The sequence below is a fragment of the Chrysemys picta genome, chromosome 1 (genome assembly GCF_011386835.1).
Source record: "Chrysemys picta bellii isolate R12L10 chromosome 1, ASM1138683v2, whole genome shotgun sequence".
In the NCBI taxonomy this organism is placed as follows: Eukaryota; Metazoa; Chordata; order Testudines; family Emydidae; genus Chrysemys; species Chrysemys picta.
Genome location: NC_088791.1, coordinates 297,188,179 through 297,203,845, shown reverse-complemented (window position 1 = coordinate 297,203,845; position 15,667 = coordinate 297,188,179). Strand labels below are relative to the sequence as shown.

General features: G+C 44.3%; 1 protein-coding gene and 1 long non-coding RNA gene across 15 annotated transcripts in view; one reads left to right on the top strand and one right to left on the bottom strand.

The window, feature by feature from the left end:
* Positions 1-806: 806 nt before the first annotated feature.
* LOC112059686 (uncharacterized) lies at positions 807-8,372 on the bottom strand. 2 transcript variants are annotated; one of them, XR_010600815.1, is made up of 4 exons: positions 8,082-8,372; positions 3,802-3,860; positions 2,963-3,008; positions 807-1,477 (listed from the first exon to the last, which is right to left on the bottom strand). It is a non-coding gene; the product is annotated as an uncharacterized LOC112059686 (long non-coding RNA). The 2 variants fall into 2 exon arrangements; XR_006172730.2 differs by lacking the exon at positions 3,802-3,860 and having other exon boundaries at positions 8,082-8,366.
* Positions 7,853-15,667, top strand: part of RCBTB2 (RCC1 and BTB domain containing protein 2) — an 86,134-nt gene continuing 78,319 nt past the window's right edge. For 3 of the 13 annotated variants that reach the window (XM_065593784.1, XM_042842727.2, XM_065593743.1), the window contains exons 1-2: positions 8,367-8,639; positions 15,121-15,213. The gene's annotated coding sequence lies outside the window, so the exon portion shown is untranslated. Of the gene's footprint in view, positions 8,144-8,366; positions 8,640-11,506; positions 12,252-15,120; positions 15,214-15,667 lie in introns of those variants that run through there. The other 10 variants (XM_065593781.1, XM_042842726.2, XM_065593733.1 and 7 more) reach the window with 7 other exon arrangements.

The following is a 15,667-nucleotide window of genomic DNA, read 5'->3' as shown; positions in this document are numbered from 1 at the left end:
CATCCCGGGCCCTGCTTCCCTCCCTCCCCGGCTCCTCACACACTCCGGGAGCTCCTCTTGCTGCTGATGCCGTAGCCTGGGCTGCGGCGGTGGCAAGAGGGACTCCCAGAATATGTGAGGAGCCGGGGAGGGAGGGAAGCGGGGTCCCCTGGAGCCGAGCACGGGCTCCGGCGAGAGGGGTTCCCAGAGTCAGGGCTGCCAAGGGGGGGGGGCAAGTGGGGCAATTTTCCCTGGGCCCCGCAGGGGCCCCCACGAGTATGTCGGAGGCTCCCCCTGCCTCCATCTTCCCCCATCCCCCGGTATCTCAGCTGGTAAGGGGGCGGGGCTGCGGCCGAGCAGCGGGAACTCAGGCGCCACTGGAGACACCATGTCACTGCAGCGCTGTCCGGGAGAGGGGGTAAGCGGAATGGTAAGGGGCTGAGGCCGGGCACCCCCCCAATCCTATCCCCTATGGCCCTGACCCCCAGCTCCGAGCCCAGCCCCTCTGAGCCGGGCACCCCCCCGACCCCATCCCCCCACAGCCCTGACCCCAGCTCTGAGCCCAGCTCCTCCGAGCCGGGCACCCCCCCCGAACCCATCCCCCCCACAGCCCAGACCCCCAGCTCCGAGCCCAGCCCCTCTGAGCTGGACACCCTCCTGACCCCATCCCCCCACAGCCCTGACCCCCAGCTCCGAGCCCAGCCCCTCTGAGCTGGACATCCCCCAACCCCATCTTCCCACAGCCCTGAGCCCAGCCCCTGTGAGCCGGGCACCCCCCAACCCAGAGCCCAGCCCTGGGCAACAGCAGCACCACTCCCAGGCAGCGACAGCCCATTGGCACCAACCATCACCATCACCCAGCAACAGCCCATTATGTAATTGCAAATGTATACATACCATTAAAGCATTTAATGTTTTTAAATAATGTATTTAGTGTATTTTCAAATAATTACAAATTAATTTTTTAATGTATTTCACTAGTTATTTTTTACATTTCCAAATACATGTTACTATAGTATTGCAACTTTTTTTTATGGAAGGGGTCCCCGAAATTGCTTTGCCCCAGGCCCCCTGAATCCTCTGGGCGGCCCTGCCCAGAGTGTGTGAGGAGCCGGGGAGGGAGGGAAGCGGGGTCCCCTGGAGCCGAGCCTGGGCTGCGGCGGCAACGAGAGGGGCTCCCGGAGTGTGTGAGGAGGTGAGCGGCCGGCTGGGCTTGTCGGTGCTGAGCAGGTAGCCCTGCAGCTGGAGATCCTCGCCTTCCCACCCGCCGGGGCTGGGCCAGGGCGCGGTGAGGCTGAAGAGCAGCAGGTCCGGGGGGCTCTCCAGGTCCTCGGCCGCCAGCATGTCGGGGGTGAGGGCGGTGAGCACGAACTGATCCACCTCGGCCACCAGCAGCGCCGTAAAGCCCAGGGAGGGGGCCGTGTTCTCCGCGCTGCCCCGCAGCTGCACCCCCACCTGGAGGTACACCCGCTCCGCGCTGCCCAGCAGCTCCACCTGCCTGGGGACAGAGTCACAGCTGAGCCAGGGCTCGGCCGCTGTGTGCTGGGGTGACAGGGGGCGTGGGGGAGGGGGGGAAGGGAGAGCCCAGTGCTGGGGCGGCAGGGGGTGGGGTGGGGGCACTGGTGGGCGGGGGGGGGAGCTCAGGGCTGGGGGGGCAGCCAAAAATTTTTTTGCTTGGGGCGGCAAAAAACCTAGAGCTGGCCCTGCTGTCACTCAGAGTGCAGAAACTGGGGACCCGCAAGAATTCTAAAAATTAATACTTGCCACTCCAGGCTTGTATTAAACTCCCAAGGTTACAGCTTTTCTCTGACTATGGCTTGGTAAATGCTACCACCACCCAAATGCAAAAAAAACCCTTTGAACCCAGGAAGGAGCACTTGGGAATTCTTCCCTGTGGGGTACCCTCAAGTCCTTTCACCCCCGTCCGGGGAAGAGCTAAGAAAGAAAACAAAGGATATTAGCTGTGACCACCAGCTAACTAAACAACATATGCAGAAACCTCTTAGGACACCAAAAATCCAGTCCTGTTCTTAAAAAAGGTAAATTTTATTAAAAACAAAAAGAAAGAAAATGCATCTGGAACTTAGGCTTTGCTAGATTTTAAAAGAGCAATTCCAAAAATTAAGTACCAAAATACCTTTCTTGGGGGTTCAGCTTAAACGTTATATGCTAACAAAAGCATCTGGGGTTAATACAGAGGAGATCCACAAGCCAAAATAAAGAATAAACCTGATCATATTTATCTAAACGTTCCCTAACCAAATGATTCATTCTAGGTATTGAGGATAATTCTTCATACTTGTTTCAAAAGTTACACAGCATTCCTGCTTATAGCATTGCTGTTCTGCCCCTGCTTCTCTGGAGAACAACAGACAAAGGGAAAGTTTCTTTCCCATTTTCAAAAGTTCTACCTTCCCATTGGCTCTTTTGGTCAGGTGCCCACTCCTTTTCTTTTACCTGTGGGCTTGTTAACCCTTTACAGGTAAAGCAAGCAGAGAACAGAGCAAGAGGGATTTTACAGCTAACTGGCTGGCTGGGTGTCCATCAAAGGGAGCTACTCTCCCGCCTCTCCCCCGTATCACAACTCCAAATGGATTTAATATTTCGTTTCTCATTGCAGACAAAAATTAAGAGATAAAGAAAATGAATATTATGAATATCATGTCACAACCAGATGTAAATCATACTTGAAGCTTTGTTGGACAGGATGGGCACACACAGTCAGCACAGACGTGTGTTAATTATAGCAATGAAGACAACAAAATGACAGTAGTTACAACAAAACTCACCAACAGGAAATGTTTATCACGCAATGATAAAATTTTTATCAGGAAATGTTGTTAAGCTATTCAAAATATTTCCTGACTAACTTTTTTGTGTGGAAAAACTTATCTGTAGGGCTAGGAATAGCATTTTGCAAAGAATTAGATAACAGGACATTTACAGAATGGTTATTTTCTTAGTAAATTTCCCCTCCAGTTACCTGTTTCTTGAACTTTGCTCTTTGTATACATTTTGAGGTCCAGTTCCTTTAATAAACAAAAGACGTTTGCAAAATTTACCATAGTATTCCTTGAAGTTTGCTTTACAAATGTTAAAATCAGAATTTTAAGGAAGTCCTGAGTTTTTCCTTTATATTAACCAATTTATTCAACCTATGCAACCATGCATGAAATTAGGCCCTGCTTCCATTGAAGTCAATAGTAAAACTCCTATTAACTTTAATGATGCAGGATCAACCCATTACTGAAACATATATTGGTGCAAAAGTTCAAAAAAGGATGTAGTCAGACTAAAGACTTAAAAATTAGTAAAAGTATCAAAATAGGTATATTCAAAGGAGGGAAGAAATCAGGAAATTTTCCATTGTGACATTTTTCCCAAACCAAAATATTAAAGAAGTTTATTTCTTTGAATTATAATTGTAATTTCAAAACAGTAGTAGGAAAAGTTTAGTTAGGTCTAAATACAATGGGTAATATTACACAATTACAGACTGTTCCACTACAAAAGCAGTTAATGAGACAAAGACCCTGTTAAAGACTAACATTATAAGACATCTCTGAACCAGGCAGTAGAACATATGGTTCTTGTCCATACATGTTGCTTTATAAACCATACTAAATAAATCATAACCAGATATTCTGTTTTCATAATGTACCACTTAGAAAATAGAATGATGGATTTTTCATAGATTCCAAGGCCAGAAAGGCTCATGGTGATCATCTAGTCTGACTTCCTGAATAACACAGGCCATAGATCTTCCTCAAAATAATTCCAAGATCATATCTTTTAGAAAAACATCCAATCTAGAAAGAATACCTGTGATCTGTCAGGTTCAGTTGGTCTGTGTTAACCTTTTCTCACAAGAGTCAGGGTTCCTAGATGTATAAACTTTTTTTTATTAGTGGTAGTGTTTGTCTTGTCTTTATTTATCGCATTTTAGAGATGTAGAAACTGAAACAAAGAAGTCAGTTGCCTGATGCTATAGAGGGAGCCAGGGTGAGATCCACAAAGGGACAAAGGCATATAAACCCCAGATGTAGGCACCTAGGGTCCAGATTTTTAAAGGTATTTGGGCATTGCTTCACTCAGTGTTGCAATGCCTAACTGATTTAGGAGCCTAAGTGTCATTTTCAAAGAGGATTTAGGCAAAAGGGACTTTTAAAAATGAAACAGGCTTCTAAAACAGGTGATGCAATGCTGAGCACAACAATACCTAAATATCTTTAAAAATCTGGGCCTTAAATCCCAGTTTTAGGCACCACCGCTATCCACAAAATCCACTCTCTGCTGCCACCTAATCCTGTAAGCACCTAAACTCAGTACCTAAATTTGCACTGTAAATGTTCCCTCTGCATCTAAGTTTCTGCCTCTGGACACACACACTGATGCCTTACCCTATATGTACAGATGCCTATCCCATGCCTAAGTGTGAAGTGAGGAAGAATGGTGCTGTAGAACTACCCTGGCATCAGCACCAAGGATGACAAAACAGACAGTACCGAAGGCATCAATACCGATGGCTGGTCAACATGAAACCATTTTGAATGGTACAGGTCAGCACCAAGGAGACTGGTGGGTATGGTACCAGCTTCATCCTTGATCACTTAGGAAAGTGTCTAGAATTATGACTCTGTTCTCTTCTTGTTTGGTATTGGAAACTATGATCAGTGGCAGTTGTCAGACTTGGTGCTTTGCTCCTTCCTTCCATGGGCAGTGTGGGTAATTGACTACTCGGAGGGCATCTGAGACAATCTTAGAAGATTTGGAAGAGGAATAAGATCTCTTCATTCCCCAGGAACCCAGAGTGATGTTTCTCATTGAGGGCGCACTCAATGAGTGGGGTTTTGATAACAAAACAGGAGACTCTTCTCTTGGAACAACTTGAGAGCCAGATGCTCCTCTCCTGGATTTCTCCATTACAAATAGGGTCAAATGCATCTCTCTGGATTTTGGGGTGTGTTTTGATTTGCAAACTACATATCTTGAGGTAGTGTGAGGTTCCCCTAAACAAAAAATACATTTAACGTGCCCCCCCTTTTTAAAGGCATGGCAGTATTGCATGATGGGCAGGTATTAAAATTGCATGATTTTGATTCAGCTCTGGTATTGGGACTGACTAAATCTAACTAACTATGTATATATATATACTTTTTTCAAACAGGCTAAAATAAAGTATAAAAGAAAAATCTACATCTGAATTCCCTAACAACTAAGTAACTATAAAGACTACAGTAGCTAAGAGGACGCTGAGAGTGTGCTCCTCGCTCCCATGGAAGGTAAGAAGGAATCGGGTGGAGGTTGGGGCCATGCTGCCCTTTATGCCATCAGAAGAGGAGTGTGAAAGTATATAGGGGGTATGTAACAGCCCCAAGAGACACTGCTAGGCAAAAAAATTTGGAACTGCTATGAGTGGGGCACATGTGCAGCAAGACCAGGATGCACATGTACCAATACTCGAAGAACCAATCCTTTTGGAACCCCACTAAAAACATCCTCATTCAATGATGATTCCCAATTAATTACTTTTTGAGATCTATTAGTTAGCCTGTTCTTAGTCTATTTAATGTGGGCTTGATTGATATTGTATAGTGCTATTTTTTTAATAAACAAAGAGGAAGCAGAACCTTGTGGGGAATGCTATAGTGTTTTCCTGATTAGAATGCCACAAAAAATTATGGTTTTTATCTTGCAACTTTACCTTGCACAAGCCATTGTGAGCAGTTCTTAAAAGTGAGCAACTCTTTATACCCATACATCACTCTCTCTCAATTTCTCTAGCAGGAACCAATGTGAGTGAGCAGATTGCTTAAAGTCATTGGGTCACAGAAAAAGAGGGTTAGCGACTGAATGACTTTATAGTCTAGTGGTTACACAGGAGGTAGGAGACTCAGGGACCACTCCCATGATCCAATTCCTTTAATTATTTATACATAATTAGTTGAACTATTTCAACAGAATAGACTGAGGGAACCTCACATCAAAATATCCCATAGCTCTGTGATTAGAGCATTTTCCTGAGAGGTGGGAAATATCCTGTTCAAATCCTTTCTCCCCACCAGGCAGATAGGAGGGAATTGAATCCCGACTCCACACATCTCAAGTGAGTGATCTAACTATGGTGCTAAAACTTATAGGGTGAGCACGGGAACTGGCACCACCTCCTGTGGCGGCCTGATTTTGAATGGGACCTAATCTGGTGTGCGGCCTCAAAGCATGCCTACCAAATTGAGCCACACAGGTGAGATAGGCAGGCAAAGGCCTGTCTCTCCCCAGTACGTGGCTCACTCTGTGACTTAGGCAGGAGATAAACATCCAGGTGGCTATAGGGCAGTAGCAGTGCCTATACTTAGGAAGGAATACTGCAGAAAGGGATCTGGGAGGTCATAGTGGATCACAAACTAAATATGAGTGAACATCCAACATTTTTGTAACGCTGTTGCAAAAAAAGCAAACATAATTCTGGGATGTATTAGCAGGAGTTTTGTAAGCAAGACAAGAAATAATAATTCTACTCTACTCCATGCTGATTTGGCCTCAACTGGAATATTGTGTCCATTTCTGGGAACCACATTTCTCTAAATTGGAGACAGTCCAGAGAAGAGCAATCAAAATTATTAAAGGTCTAAAAAACATGACCTATGATGGGAGATGGAAAAAACTGGGTTTGTTTAGTCTGGAGAAGAGACAACTAAAAGGGGACATAACCTTTTATGTACTTAAAAACTTACAAGGGAGAGAGGAAGGGAGAAAAATTGTTTTCGTTAACCTTTAGTACAAGAAGCAACTGCAGCAAGGGCAGTGTAGGTTTAAGTTGGATATTTGGAAAAACTTCCTGTCAGGATGGTTAAGTACTGGAATAAATTGCCTCGGGGGGTTGTGGAATCTTAGACAAACACCTGTCAGGGATGGTTTAGATCAGGGGTCGGCAACCTTTCAGAAGAGGTGTGCCGAGTCTACATTTATTCACTGTAATTTAAGGTTTCGCGTGCCAGTAATACATTTTAACGTTTTTAGAAGGTCTCTTTCTGTAAGTCTATACTATATAACTAAACGATTGTTGTATGTAAAATAAATAAGGTTTTTAAAATGTTTAAGAAGCTTCATTTAAAATTAAATTAAAATGCGGAGTCCCCCAGACTGGCGGTCAGGACCCAGGCAGTGTGAGTGCCACTGAAAAACAGCTCGCGTGCCGCCTTTGGCATGTGTGCCATAGGTTGCCTACCCCTGGTTTAGATAATATTTAATTCTGCCATGAATGCAGGGCAACAGACTAGATGACCTCTCAAGGTCCCTTCCAGTGCTACGATTCCCTGATTCTATGTCCAGAGGCTGACACACAGGCACTTAAGGAACTTTTACAGCAAAAATTTAGGCGCTGAGCGAGTTTACGTGCCTACAGGGTTGGGCAGCAGCTGAGTGAGGGGTTTATGGATCGCAGTGCTTCCTAAAGCTGGGACACTGGCTCCTAAATCAGGGGGCTAGGTGCCTAAACACCTTGTGGATCATCTGGGGCTGGGCTCTACATCCCACCCCTAAGTGGTGTCCCTCCCATTTCTTGTTACCAAAGCTGTTTCCTTGGCACCCCACAGCATATTGTTTCTTGGGGGGATACATTGTTTGTAGCCCTCACCCACATTTGGAGTTGCTTTAACTTGGGCTTCACCCACCATTTCGACCCCAGGAGCTGGGAAAGTGTTGAGAGGCGCTGACTGTACCCCAGAGCCCAGGGGATGCCCCCTCCCATGGCAGAGGGTGCGCCGTGGCAACATCCATCCCTGAGCCTGCAGCCAAGAGCTGGTAGCCACCTAACAGGGCCAGACGGCTGCGGGAGCCGGGGCTAGGTCTCGCCCGTCTTGCTCTCTCCCCATTGGAGCTCCGGGGCGGTTGGGCGGGCCGGGCGTGCCCGGGCAGGGGGCCAGGCTCCCCGCACGCAGGCACTGGCAGAGCTAGGCCAGTCTGCTGAGGCCGATACCCCCCACGACTAGGGGAGTTTAAAGACTCCGCCGCAGCCAGCCTGTGAACGGTGGGAAGCGCCAAAACGCTCCCTCCTTCCTCCCCCGCGGGCTGAGGACGCGCCTGAGCAGAGCGGCACCTACTCTGGTCTCACTGAAGGGGGGAGGAGGAGGAAGAGGAGCCGCCGCCGCCGCCTGGGTGGAAGGTAAACTGGGGAAGGGGTGCCGCAAGCGCCTCACGCCCCGCCTTGGGCTGCGGCGAGAGAAGCCTGCGCGCGCCTTTGTCTGGGGAGAGGCGCTGAGGGCGCGGCGCGGCCCGGCGGCCGTTAGCGTTTTGAGAGCAGCGGCGCAGAACGTTCAGTTTGACAGGAACGTTCCCCCGCCCCCTCTCGAGCCGCCCGCTGCTGCGCCAGCGCCACCCGAGGGGGTGGGGGAGCAACGGTCGCGACACATGGGCGTCGGGGGGCTGGGCCGTTGCTGGAAAGAGGCGTGGCGGGGGGGCTGCCGCTGAAGCCGTCAGCTCAGCCTGTCTCGCTCGGGCCTGGCCTCCGCCTGCTACAGCAGAGAGCTTCTTAGGGAGTCCCAGTCCCCCCGCCCCCATACGCCCCTTCAGCGGGGGGAGAGTCGCGGTGGCTGGGCCGTACGGTCAGTGAGCGGATCTGCAGGCAGCCAGCGGGGCCTGTTCTGACCCGTGTTTCTGAGGTACCCGGCCCTGGCGTGGCCGCAAAAAAGGGTGTCGCGTGCAGGGCTCCTCCAAACTAACCGCTGCCAGTTGGAAGGTGCCGTGTGAAGTGGAGGCCAGGAAGCCCCTGCCACTGTGCTAGGGAGGCAGTGGGATGCATTATGGTTACAGTGGCTCAGCCTAATTCTCTGCCTCTGCAGAGGAAGGTGGGGAGCCCAGTGAAGGGCTCTGGGCCGTGGTAGCACCTCACTGAATGCTTCTGCCTTTCAGGGGGTGTGTGGAGGAGGCTGCTGGGCCTCTGCCCATTTGGGATGTTGTGGATTGGCAGACAGCCAATAATGTAACAATATTGTTCCTGGGCTCAGCTCTAATGCATGTGATTTGTAAGGGAGAGCACTGTTTATTTTTATGTGGCCGATGCTGCAAAAATTTTAGAGGCCCAACTTGAGAAGCCAGTTCCGACTCCACTGTTCGTCAATTTCAAAACATCCTCTTCCTCAACACGCTGTACTCCACTCTGCAATGAAACAGAACTATAATAATACTGATCTTTGGGGGCAGTTATTCTGTTTTTGCTTTAGTACACCTTGCCTATTGCTAAGCACGGTGTAAACTTGCAGCACAATATAAAGGATTTGACTTGTTGGAATTTAACTGTATATTGACTCTCCCATTCTATTTCATGGCTTTTAGTAATTTAGGCATGTTTTTTCCCCATTGGCAATTTTTTGTGTTACGTAGCTGTAATGTGTGAGAGGCCTTCACAGTTGGCCCCAGTTGTGGTAGTCGTGTTGTCCAGCCTGAACCTCACAAAGGGCTAGGTTACAATGGCTTGGCCTCAGTCCACCAGAAGAGGGTAAAGCTTTCTTGACAGTCATATGGGAACACATTTTATGACATTGCTGCTATCTCAGAATCCAGGATCAGAGATGGGGAAAACAGGAATTGCCATACTGCAGGGGTCGGCAACCTCTGGCACGCGGATCGCCAGGGTAAGCACCCTGGTGGGCCGGGCCAGTTTGTTTACCTGCCGCGTCTGCAGGTTCAGCCGATCGCGGCTCCCAGTAGCCACGGTTCGCCGTCCCAGACCAATGGGGGCTGTGGGAAGCCGCGACCAGCACATCCCTCAGCTTGTGCCGCTTCCCGCCGCCCCCATTGTCCTGGGACGGCGAACCGCAGCCAGTGGGAGCCGCGATCGGCCGAACCTGCCGATGCAGCAGGTAAACAAACTGGCCCGGCCCGCCAAGGTGCTTACCCTGGCGAGCCGCGTGCCAGAGGTTGCCAACCCCTGCCATACTGCATCAGATCCCTGGTCCGTGCAGTCCATCTGCCTCTGACATTGGCCAGTACTAGATACTTCAGGAAAATATTAACAAAATCCTCAAATGGGCAATTATGGAATAATTTACACATGGGAAACCCTCTTCTTATCCCCTTGCTTAGATTCTGGCCTGTGCCCTGAAGCATGAGACTGTCAACTGTTTTGCACAAACAAAATGAATCCTTACGATTGTAATTCTGTTATCTTTAAAAACATCCAATCCTTCTAAGCTCTTGGCATCAGAGGTTCCAGCTAGATTCTGACATTTCACATCTTGATAAAGAGGAGTAGAGTAAATGCCATCCATTGAAGGGAGTAAGCACAAACACTGTTGACTTCAATGGTGTTGTAGTAGTATAGCACACAGAATGTAGGTAGTACTTCAGTTACTTATTGGTCACACAGTGAACTGTAGTAAATAAATAGTATTGTTAGCACCTCAAATGCCCTACCTAGTCCTATGGCTCTTATGCTTGCCTAACTCCCACTGAAGTCATTGTGGGTTTTGCATGCATAAAGGCATCAGGATCAGGACCTGTGCTAATATAGATTTGTCCAATAAATATCTAGTAAGACAACTTTAAATCATTAAACAAAAAGGAATTCAGATTTGAGGTGATCCACCCATTGAATCTAGATTTTGCATGGCTCAGACATTTGGAATTAAAGTATTGACAGACCATATGAGAACTGACATGCCCTGATACAAAGGGGTAAATGCAATCTTCAGAACATTGCAGAGACCTGAAATAGTCTTTTACTGAAATACCGATATTCCTAAAAATCTATTTTCCTCTGGGCCAATGGCAATTTAAATGTGAAGTTTGAAGCATGGCATCTGGAGTTAAAACAAACAAAGGTCCTGATAGTGCAAGGAGCTGCACGTTAGCAGACACTTATGACCATGCAGAGCCTCACTGAATGCTTCTAAAGACTGAAAGTCTGGAGAGTACTTCTGTTTATATTAATTTGAAATAACATTAAAGCAAAAGAGGACTGAATTTTTCTTTTTAATTTTCAAATAGGAGCAAATATTAATATTGAATTGATACTTTACAATTAATTAAAAAAATAAAAGTTTAACATTTATTGATTAACCCAGCTTGCTACTAAGATTATATGGTAAAAACAATATAGTTGTTTGCATTTTCAAGTGGTAGAACCAGGAAGATAAACATATTTTAAAAAAGAAGAAAAAAATGAATCAGCATAAAACAGCTGCCAACTGGGTAAAAAAATTGCCAGTGGGGGGAAAAACATGCCTAAATTAATTAAAAGCCATGAAATGGAGTGGGAGAGTCAATATACAGTTAAATTCCAACAAGTCAAATCCTTTACATTGTGCTGCAAGTTTACACAGTGCTTAGCAGTAGGCAAGGTGTACTAAAGCAAAAACAGAATAACTACCCCAAAGATCAGTATTATTATAGTTCTGTTTCATTGCAGAGTGGATTATAGGGTGATGAGGAAGAGGATGTTTTGAAATTAACGAACAGTGGAGTCGGAACTGGCTTCTCAAGTTGGGCCTCTAAAAAATTTTCAGCATTAGCCACATCAAAATAAACAGTACTTTCTTTTAAGATCAAATGTATTAGAGCTGAGACCCGGAGCAATATTGTTATATTATTTTCCCAAAAGGCAGATCTTATATTAATAAATTAGTTATTTTTATTTTGTGATATTTAAGAAAGATCTGGATAAATAAGATTCCTGGACTAATCATAACCCTTTTTCTCACTGCTGGGGTTACTCACTAATTATCTGAAAATGACCCGTTGTAACCCCAAAATATTCTCTTACATATTAAAATCATTCTTGCATGTAACTTTCACCATCTGAAACACTGCCTTCAAAAAGAATGTTTACTCTTGTAGAAAGAGATTGTGATATTTTAATTTGAATTTTGTAACTTTTAGCAATATGAGATTTGTCTAATTGTAATTTTCTAGACCTTCAGATATTTACCTGGAATTGTCTGTGGATCAGCTTGCTCAGACAGACCCACAATTTCTATACAAACTTTGTTACTATTTTCAATAGCTTCTGTCCTCTGTACATTTATATTGCCTTTTTTACATTATTCATCTTCTGCTTGGTAGTGCTTAATTGATTATCTTTTTCTTCTAGTTTTTTCTAAAGCTTCTTATTTATTACCAAATGTATCTTTAATTTTTGCCACAGTCAAGTAGGTGGAAATCTATTACTTAATGAATTATTTCATTTGACTAGAGGTGGTTGAAGAATAGAAAAAAACATTCTACACTCTGAATATAAATAACTTGCCTCATCTCAGTTTCTGCTACCCATACATGTAAATCAAGTAATGAAAATCAGTTTATTTAAATCACCTCTCTGACTTTTACTCTTTCTTTTAAGAATTCTCTCTTTTTTTAAAGCAACATTATTTCTTCTGGCCTTAAATGTAGCACCACAAACTGACATTTCTTTGTAAACCATAAAAGGAGGGAAAGAACAAAAAAAGGATTGTTCACAACATTGAGTTTTAAAATCTTATTCTTAGCTCTCTTCCTGTCCTGTTGTTTCTTGGGTTCAAAATATTAGTAGCCTCTAACATCTTCAAACCATTTCTAATATGTTTGTGATATTTCTAACATGCCTATCATAGCAGTATCTAAGGGTATATCTACGCTTGGAGCTAGCTAGGATTGTGGTTCCCAGCTTGCATAGACATATGTGCACTAGCTCTCATTGAGCTAACATGGTAAAAATAGGCTTGCTCCCTGGATATGTGACCACAGGGTCCCAAGGGAGGGTGGGGGGGTTGCACTCAGGCTAGCTAGCCCGTGCCACCACTCACCGCTGCCTGCTCTACTGCAGCTACACTACTATTTTTAGTGTGCTAGCATGTCTACACAAGCTGGGAATCGCATCACTAGCTCCAAGTGTAGATGTAGCCTATATGGTAAAACAAAGATAGCACTGAGCATGCCTTTAAGGGCAATAGTTTGACAGTCTTCCTTGTTCCTGGTATGCATGTGTATTTTCTTTTGTTTGTTCTTTTCACTGTGTGTCTCTCTTTCTCCCCCCTCATTCCCCCCCTTCTTTCAGTTTCCCTAGCTACTGGTTCATCCTGGGAAAAGGTGTTTTCAGATAGGTGAGTCTTGCAATAAGTTGCAGGTTCAGGACCTATACCTACATTGACTTCAGTGGGATCTGTTCACAGGGATCAGCCCACATAATCAATAGTAGGATCAGGGCCTTACATTTGAATACAGTCAGGATTGGGCTCCATCTGATCTCTGACAAGCTATTCTGCAGCTGAAGTCTTGCCTCTGGAAAAAATAGATTGTGCCCCTAAACCTGTCTTATCCTGGGCCATTCTAATTGTAGCATCCCTGTAGCGTGTTGCTGCCTTGCTTGGTAAAGGATGGATATGTATTTGGTATTTGAAGTATCTTAGATGTAGCCTGTAAACTGCCTTTAAAATTAATCTGGAAAGGGACAACTAGCCAGTGGAGATTGTGAATTAGTGGCTCTTTGCCACTGATCCAGTCTATGTCCAGGAGCAGTAAGGAATTCAAAAAGACCCCATGGCTTTGTACTTTCTTGACGGATGATGTTTGGATGATCTCAATCAAAGGTGAGATCACTGTTCCAGTAAGTTTGTCACATTTTCCCCCTCTTTCTAGTAACATCACTTCCATCTTATCAAGATTCAGTTTGAGCTAGCTGCTCTTCAACCAATTGCTTATTTCTTCCAGACTCTGGAACATCTTGGTAATGGAAAATGTCATGTCAGTGGAAAAGCAAATGAAGAGCTGTGTGTTGTCAGCTTATTGTTGACATTGGAGTCATGGTATTTCACTTGTCTCCTCAAGTGTTATCATGTTGTATGTTGAAGAAGCAAGATAATATTGAAAAGGGAACCCCAAAATGAGTGGTCTAGGAAAGAAGGAGCCCCTCATTCTCTGTGATATGTTCAATAGGAATGAATGAATGAAGCCACCCGAGTACTATTCTATTTCCTCCTGCCACGTCCTTTATATAAAGCTAGCAGCACTTCATGATCAAAGGATGCATAGAATTCAAGAAGTATTGGAGTAGAGGTTTGGCTCCTCTTTAAGGACATCAGTAGGCCATTAATTATGACTTTTTCCTCATACTTCTTTTTCCCCCAACTCTCAACCAGTGGTTATAGGCCCTATATAAAGAAACTGCAATCTTGTTTGTTTTAGGAACCATCCATAGAGACACCTGGGTGTGATCAGTGGGATTCACAAACACTCCAAACAAGTGGGAGGAAAAACTAAACTGTATATCAAAAAATTCTGCTCACAAGGAACACACATAGAGGGATAATTTATAGAAATTACATTACAAATAGAAATTAGCTCAATGGATCTGATCAAATATGTATAGTAAAATGCTGTTCTATGCTCCCAATTGAAACTACCTTGTATTTGGGTCCCCAAACTCAATCTTATCTGTTGTGTAGAAGGCCCATAAGTAACTTGTCTAAGGCCACATGGTGAGTCAAGGAGAGACCCAAGATTAGACCGTAGGAATTCCCAGACCTAAAATCAATCCACAAGAACATGCTGGCTCTGATATTATACATTGTAGTTGGGTTCCAGATAGGAGTATTTATGTGGGAGACTAAAATATATTATATGAATACATCTGTTTGTATATGTGTTTCTGTTAAAATAAAATGCTGGTGTGTTCACTTAAGAACTAAGTCTTTAGAATAAAGTTTGCTGTTTCCTGCTTCCAGCCCCCATGTTCTACATAATTTATTGGGAAAACTGAAAGTTAAATTGTGACTAGATCTTAAACCATAGATCATTTTTCCCTGCATCTTTAGGCATTCTCTTATGTTGGTTATTTTTAACGTAACAAAAACTAGTATGCAAACAAACGTCGTCTGTTTTAAAGTAAGGGATCTCAATTATTTTATGCATATTTTAAGATTTGGTAGATGAGGATCTCTGATAACATCTCGGCAACAGCTAAAATTGTATTTTCCTGCTGTAACTGTGGTTCTTGAATATTTATTTTATATATATATATATATATATATATATATATATATATATATATATATATATAAATAATAAATCAAGAACCACAGTATATGGTATAAAATATATATATTTTAATGTGATTAAAGTATTTTTTCTTCTCTGCCTTATTTTGAGTATTTAGTATTTATTTTTCAGCAACAGTAATCTTGCTCAGGTAATTTGATTTCCTAAGAATACACAAGACATGTGGTTACAGATGGATCATCAGTAGTACTTTAAAATATACAGGTAAAATAATTTTTGACCAAAGTGGTGTCTCCATGTTACACTTTTTTTAAAGGACTCAAGTGAAACAGTTACACTGGGATATAATATTTTAGAAAGAACACCTTTTATGCAAATATCTAGAGACCAGGGTGTATTTTTTTCACTAAACTTTTCTAAAAGGATTCTGATAAAGGAACAACCCCCTTGTAGTTGGGGGAACCTAAGGCACTCCAGGAGGGCTCTGTGCAGGGGCTTGCTGAACAGCTTGCAGAATTTGTCCCCAGAGTAAAACTTCCTCACAGATATTTAGGGTAAATATTTTTTTTCTGCATGGTGAGGAGGAGTTAGTGTACTCCTTTTTCCTGGAGATGAGGTGAAAGGTGTTCTACCTCACTGATCTTCTCTTAAAGATGAAGAAGACGGGGGAGTGGAGAATCTCTTTCCGCCACTGAATTAGAATAATGGTAATTGAAAT